Source organism: Pleurodeles waltl, chromosome 3_1, assembly GCF_031143425.1.
Source record: "Pleurodeles waltl isolate 20211129_DDA chromosome 3_1, aPleWal1.hap1.20221129, whole genome shotgun sequence".
NCBI classification, from domain to species: Eukaryota; Metazoa; Chordata; class Amphibia; order Caudata; family Salamandridae; genus Pleurodeles; species Pleurodeles waltl.
In genome coordinates, this window is record NC_090440.1 from 350,890,815 (window position 1) to 350,898,687 (window position 7,873).

Here is a 7,873-nt window from a genome sequence, read left to right on the forward strand (position 1 = left end):
AATCCTTTAAGGGCTGACAAATCGGGAGAGGCCACTAGCAAGCTGGAATTTGGATTACAGAAAAGAAAGTATTATAATTAATTTTCTGTACTAGTTATGATAAATTCTACAATAACAAGTTGTCGGATTTATCATTACCATTCGAGTCCTTTCATGGCACATTTAGCTCCCTCCTAGCCATACTTATGCTTATGAAAAATATTCCCATTTTATCCTATGGAGCTAAGTATCTACAATTAGGAAAAATGAGAGGTGCAGTTTTTCCCTCACCGGAGCATATAAACCCTCTTTTATAATTTCCCTGCTTAAGTTGCATGGCACCTCATCCCTGGGGCATCGAGGGGGAGACCTTGGGGTGACATATGTAAAAATAAGGTTGTTTCTCACTTGGGAAGTACTTTAAATCCAAAGTCGAATTTGCACACATTTTACTTTTCAAAGACAGTCTGCAAAACAGGGCTGCCTATAAAAATGACAGCAGGCAACAAAGGAGTGCACACTCCAGTGCAGGAAATCTACTGGTTCTCTAAAATGTTCTGCCCTAATATATACTCAGGACTTATAAGTAGTTTAACCACCCCACCCTATTACCTAGTAGGAACTTACAGGGTCTGTCATTGCCAACTGTAATTGTGACACTACCATATACCTTTTAATCAGAGCACTGGCCCTGGGCCTGTTTAGCAGAGCCCAGAGCACAGTCAGAGCCCGTTATCACCAGTATCAGTCAGAAAAAATTGGGGTGAACATGCTAAAAGGATGACTTTTTCGCACAGGAGGAATGTCGAAAAGATTTATTGGAATAGGCCAGAGTAGAGGAAGCCCATATGCGGAAAGCCTACAGACACGCTAAGGTTCTGTATGATTTACTCTCCAGGGGGCTATGACACAAGCATTACTGGAGCGTTCTAGTGGAACTACAACGGGGGACAGACCAAGAAGGAGCAGAGATATGGGACAAATGGGCAATATTACTCCCTGATGCCATGAGTGCCAATCTGAGATCGTAGGGTTAGCTGGCACCTGGAGTGGTGGTCAGCTTGTGTCTTCTTAAAAGGTAGTGAGGAAGGTGATTGGGAACAAGGTGGTGGGAATAGGGGGTAGAGGGGGGACTGTTTGACATGTTGAGGATTATTTATATTTAATACTTTTTGTACTGCACTGTGCAATATGGTGCTAGATTACGATATATTTTTCAGCCTCTTTCCCTCAAGATAGTGGATAACAAAGGTGACACAATTACCTGTATTAAGAATAACTGATTCTACTGCGAGCTGTATATGCAGCCTCGATGACATGAAAGAAGGTAGTGATGTGGTTATATTAAACACACAGTTATACATGTAATATTCCTCGATGATGACTAATGCTAGTTTGCTTTCTGCTATTGAAAATACGAATAAAGAAATACTGGTTGAACTTTTAATGGCCAGGAGAACATAAACAAAAGCAGGGCTCGAAAAACCTACTCGACCACTTGCATTGATGAATTTTATTTTATGAGGTCGAGCTATTTTTCGATTCCACTCAACCCTTCTGGGGAGTGGACAAAGAACAGGTGTTCTGTTCATTCAGAAACTGAATTAGCAATTAAGATGCTTTAAATCTTATTCTTGTCACGTTTTCTCTGTGTTCAGAGATAGAGGTCAAATGACAGTTTGTCTTCTTGCAATGGAAATATTTTCCTTGTAACTGCAGAGTTCCAGGATTTTGTAAGGTGAACTGTCTGACCTATGTGAAGTGAAAGGCTTTTGGTATCAGCTTTTTCCTAACACACAACATTTATATAACTAAGTCAACTTTACCACTATCTCTAAATATATTTCAGTATCTGTGAAAGACATTTTTTTTTTTAACATTCTTGAGACTTCAGATTACAACACACTGCCACAGCAATAAGGAGCTGGTTATACTAACAACACTTTTAAAGAATCACATTTCTTATTGAAATTATGTGTGATGAACCAATATAATAAAAAGGTAGGTACTGTAACGTTTGATGATGACGACAAGCATAGGCAAGACCAGACATCTGCATACCCACAATTCTTTATCTGAAATCTACATAGTCACAATGCTTTTGCGCTATTAAAAAAAATCACTTTTATCACTACATAAAAAAATCCTTAATTGTGCAAAATAATGCCTTAAAAAGTTATTTTAATACCCAGGGTGTTTGTAGTTTGCAGGAACTCTATTATTGCAGAGGTCTTAGTATTAGGCCTGAATTTTAGAGTTCTGCCCATCCTCATGACGATAAGTTGTATGCTACATTTCTCTGAAGTCATTTGCAACAAATGTGAATTATGAATGTGTTGAGAATTAATGAAGGTGTTCTCAATGATTGTCAGTTGTAGAGTTGTTTCTCCAACGCGTTTTGACCAAACTGTGTATGCGGCACTGAATTGTGAATTTACAACATGCAACGCATGTGCATTGTAACAAATCTGAAGCAAAATGTATGATATCAACATAAGTACCAAATAAAATCAATACTCATTTGTCTTTTAAAACTGCCTCTCAGTGAACCTGTATTAAAGATGCAACCAACCACGTATATGACTTTTGCTGGTGTTCCATATGTTGAATCTTCCTGCTTGCACAAGTACTTAGACCTTTGTCTATTATCTATGAGTAGCCCCCAACCTACACTGTCTTGAGACAAGCCATATCAGGGTTCCTTTGCATAACCATGATGCCCTGAGGTCAGATCATACAGTTATGCTAGTTTCTTTCTTTCTAATATTTTTTTCTCACAATGAAATGATTCAAAGATTAGAGGGACAGGGGGAAGGCACAGGCATTGCGGTTCCTTCTCAATGCCATTCCCAGTTTGAAATATTTTGAGAAAAGGGCTTTAAACTATACTGTGCATGGCTATCTGGTTTCACTTTGCATCACTTGTGTGATAGTGGTGATTGACTATTTTGCCAAGATGCACAATTCTCCCGTGAGCTTATATGCAAATGATACTTCAAGGAAGCAATGACTGAAGAGGGCTTACCAAACCAATCCAACGGCGGGAGGGGGTGAATACAAAGCCCACTCTCTGCAAATCAGTGTACTTTGTAGAGTATTCACTTAACGACCCATAGTCAGGGGTGGTAAGCGCTATATAAATACAACATCTGAGTCTAGGATATAATTCCTTAAAATCCGTAGAATATACCAAATGGAAGAGAGTCTAAAAAAAAATGTACATTGAATTACACAAACACACGCCTTTACATTTTCCAGGACAACAATGATACCCTTCTTCCTCAAAAGTGGTAGAGCGCATTCATCACTTAGCCCTCTACTGTCTAAACCTTCGGTTGGGAGCACCAGCGCATGTACGGCGAATGAGGGTATTATTCAGTCGGTACCAGCTGCCTACACAATCGGACTGTGAACAGCTACTAATAGGGGAGAGAGCATAGGGGGGCTCAGAGAAAGAGAGGCAGTGTGTCGTTAGTTGTCCGTTGTGGAAGGTGAGAGGAAGGGTGCTACAACCCGGCATAAAAGAAGGGTAGACTTGCTAGGATGTTACAAGGCGCCACACATCAAAAATTATATTTTTTAAGTTCCCAGGAAAGCGGAGTTACAGTAGGACCAATGTCTCAACAACACATACACTACAACAAGTCCACAGCAAAGAGAAAGACTAACAAACCCCACTAGAAAAGACATTCACATCCTATTATCCAATGTAAAGTCTCAGGCCATAAACTAACGAAAAAGCGGTTCATCATGAAATTCACATTCAAGTTTTCCTAATTATGATGATCACTGTAGAACTAGGTAATCAAACTCACTTGCCTCAACCACATATATTTATTCGCCAACCACGAAGAACACATGGAAAAATAAGATCTGAGCACAACAGGGCACGCTGAAATAGCCTAGGTGAGCAAGCGCCTGCAGATATATGTGCAGTACATGCAAAAAAAAGTCTACACGTGGCTAATAAGGATAATATGGCTGCTGCAGAGCACCAAGTTATTATTCAAGAAAGACAGGTCAATGGGATAATACATCTGCTGTAGAGGACCCTGTAGTCCCAGGTTGATATGCAAGTCCGATTAAGCAACTTGGAGGAATATGCGCCTGCTACGAACAGCTGAATTGAACAACTCATTGAAGGTTTCTACACAAACTTTCCTTCGTCACTGGCTGATCACATAAACACTACTGAGATTAAGAGTAATCTACCTGCATCACAAGGAACTCAATGTGAATCTGCAAGCATAGGGATACAGTAAACCCTGATGAGTGTTGTATTACCTAGAAGGCAACTCGATTACGGAGGTAAAACCCCTAGCGTTAATGTCCAGCTCACATTGAATGGATCTAAATTAAAACTATTTCTTACCTTGCGTTTCTCTTAATTCATGATTCAATACAAAAACCTGCAGCTGCCCGAACATCGAAGTCTTCTCTTCCCTCTTAACAGTCAAAACCCATCTCAGAGTCCATTGGACAGGACAGAGCAAACAGGGAAGCCACCTCGACCAATCACCAGCAAGATCACCGAACAGGCGCAGCGCTTTATGTCGCTATAGAAGAAAAAGAAAGAATACATCAGTGAGCTGCATCCCAGCTTCCTGCAGCCACCTGGAAATCCGTCGGCCATTTCAGATTTGAAGATCACGAATTAAATGCCTTGAAGAATAAGAAAAAACAGCGCTTTGTCCTAAAATGCGTTTCATCATACATGTGCCACAAAAACAGTAGTATTATCAGTACTAAAACATAGCAACTATGCTGCGTTCTGACAGATATTTACACACAGTATGCTTCCTTACAACACAAAAACAGTAGGAGTACCTACATATTTTTTTTTAATGAAGGTGGATCTTGATATCGTTCTATCCTTACTAATTGAAAGAAGGTAAAACAAATGTAGTAGTGGCCATGCATTAGTTCGATTTCCAGTTGGTTATACTTAAAATGGCAATCCTTTTCACGGCCATTGCAGATAATTTTTGAGTAGAAGATCAAAGCAGATAGGGCCTATTTGCTAAACACGAACAGTAGACGGAGCAGGAAACTAGTTAATAAGCCGTCACTGAAAACACTTACGGTAACAGTAACTCAACGGCAGGCACTCCTATTCAATATGGCTGCCTGTTCTCGACAGAGAATGCACTTTCCTTCCGCAACAGTCATGTAATGTATTTCAATGAAAGCATGACACTTCCGGTTCACAGAGGTTCGGTTGCGCTGTTGTTACTGAGTCTCTTTGGCTTGTTCGCGTAGATAGCAACGGTTGCCAGAGGGTTGACGCGGCGCGGGAAGCCGCGGGAAGGCGGTCGACTTTGATTGGTGAACAAAAGTGGTAATACGATTTGCATTATTGTTGTTGCACCAGCGAGTTAAACTAGTGGGTTGTGTGTTTGGAATGTAAACACAATTTTATCAGAAAATCTAACCCAGCATTGCTTGAAATCAAACCCCGGCTTTGAAGATGTTTGCAGTGTCCCTTTCAATACTTTATGTGTGGAACTTCAAGCTACGCCTTGTGATGAGCGAACAAGGCAGTTGTATGAATAAAAGGAGATTATTTTCCGAAACTAATCCCTTTTCCGAAGCGTGATAGTCTGAAAGAGGCATTAAACTAAATACACCATTCGTGAAATGCTGATACGGTTTATTTATATATATATATATATATATATAAAGTCGGCAATGCTGACATGGAGCACAGATTCTTCCAGTGCAGCTCACGGGTCAGTTGTATTGCTGCAATTATACCCAGGTAATTAGTGCATTGGAAAATGAGTGCAATACGGTGGATCTTGAGGGCCACAGGCAAAGCAAGCAATAAACTGGTAGCCTTTCCTGCTTACAGAGGTAAGGAGTACGTGGGTTAGCTCAAATGGGCAATGTTAGACAGCCTGTGTTTTTTGCACCTGTTAGAGAGAATAACCTGAAACTCCATCAGTGGCATTTCCATCACTATAGTAGCCCTGTTGTAAAGAAAGTCCACCAACGAGCGTTCCTGCAGATTTAGCCTTTACTCTAAGAACTACTGGATTCTCCATTGCCACTGGCAAATATCTCAGACGCCTGGACTGTTAGAGTGCTAGCAAAGGGGACTTGGGGGAGAAGCCGACCACAGGGAGGTTCCCCACCCCGCCGCCTTAGTTTGGGGAATGGAGCAACCCATGGCTGCATATTGGGCCTTTTGGGCTACATTGGGCGCTAGGGTATATAGGTGCCCATTTTTGGGTGCGTGCCACCTTTTGTCTGGCTGACAATAGTGTACAAGCGTTTTTTCCAGTAGGTATTATAGCTGTCATTGCGCAGGCTGTAAATTATATATTTAGCAGCAATAGAATAGTGTGCTTACTGTGATGGCTGTGGTAGGAGATGTGCGAGTGACGCAGGCCTTGGAGCTGCTGTTAGAGGCGGGACGACTGGACCTCTTGATTGAGGGCGTCTGCAGGGGTAGCGACAGCAGTGCAGGTGTGTGCCCTGCTGCTGTCATGCTGGTGGGGACGAGGTGAGTGTACGAGGCCACTCGTGTACACACAGAGCAGCCTCGGCGGTGCAGGAAGGCCGGAGAGGGCTGAAGAGGGGGCCCGCCAACAAAGTGGCCCAGGCAGTGTTGGGCCTCTCCAGGCCTAGCAGAAGGGCAGGTGTGCGAGGGGAGGCCTGGGGGAAGGGGCCTGGTGACGCAGGTATGGCCGGGAGGGCTCCTGGTGGGGGAAAATGTCAACGGGCAGCAAGCAGCACCGATAGCACGCTGCTCGCTGAAATTGAATGCGTGTGTGGATGGGAAAGGGTCCAGGGAGCAGCAGGAAATACCAGGTACAGGGCCCCCAGGGGTAGAGTGACAGTGGGGGCTGCCAGAAGGGGGGTACAGGAAGGAGGAATGAAGCAGGGATTTTATGCAGTGGGGGTGTTACCAAAGGGCAGGTAGTTGGGGGGGCGGGGCAGATAGAACGGTTTCATAGGGCAGGGGGAAGGGTGGATATAGCTATGAGGGGTGGGGGCCTGCAAAGCGATGAGGAAGAGGCAGAGGGGCTGGGAGAGGTGAGTATTTTGAGTAGGGAAGGATGCCTGGATAGGGTGCAGGGGGCAGCAAGAGAGCATCTGGCCTTAAATATATTACAAATGCATGGGAATACATACCCTGGCAGTGGGGTGCAAGGCTATATCCAGGCATTGGAGTGCAGTGAGGAAGGGGAAGAGAGGGGAAATCAGCATCCGGGCATTGAGCTGGGAGTGAGGTCAGGGGAAAACAGGGAAAGGGGGACAAAGCAGTTGAAATTTTACATAAAGAAGAAAGAGGAGCGGCCTCATAGTTCGGAAAGGGGGGGAGATGCGATGGGTAGAGTTATACGCAGCAATGGATTACAGGAAGAGACACGCTTTGCATGGTGCAAAAAGTCAGCCAGTACAATAGATTTGATGCATGTTTTTCAGACACCGGGAAGCAGCGAAGTCAAGGACTCAGGGTCGCCCGGTACGGCCCCAAGACCCTGAGGGTAAGAGAAGGTGTGGCCCAGGATGGTCAGCCAGACACCAGCGATGGAGGTCAATATCGCTGCCGCACGAAGACCTAGTACGACCTCAGCAGCGCACCGGGTGAGGGAGCAGGGTACGGCTCCTGACCAGCAGGTGTCAGGGTGCAGGGAGGTGGGGCATGGTACAGCCCACCCCCATCAGGAGACTGACAGAGAGAGAGGCATGTTATATCCAAGGCTGCAGTGGCAGGCAGCACATTCTGCCACAGTTACAACATATGAAACCGATGAGGACGGAGTCCAGCTTGACTATGAGGAGGACAGTCTGGAGGAGGGTGAATTGGTTTAGGATAAACGACAGGAATGGAAAGAACAACAATGGTGGGCAGAGGGAGGGAGGGAGGCTATTCACATGGCTCTTC

General features: G+C 44.1%; 1 protein-coding gene across 3 annotated transcripts in view; it reads right to left on the bottom strand.

Annotated features, from left to right (window-relative positions):
• CEP152 (centrosomal protein 152) overlaps positions 1-6,825 on the bottom strand; it is a 318,523-nt gene extending 311,698 nt beyond the window's left edge. For 2 of the 3 annotated variants that reach the window (XM_069222500.1, XM_069222502.1), the window contains exons 1-2: positions 6,332-6,825; positions 4,352-4,535 (exon numbers count right to left, since the gene is read on the bottom strand). The gene's annotated coding sequence lies outside the window, so the exon portion shown is untranslated. Of the gene's footprint in view, positions 1-4,351; positions 4,536-5,061; positions 5,532-6,331 lie in introns of those variants that run through there. The other variant, XM_069222501.1, reaches the window with a different exon arrangement.
• Between the last annotated feature and the right edge of the window lie 1,048 nt (positions 6,826-7,873).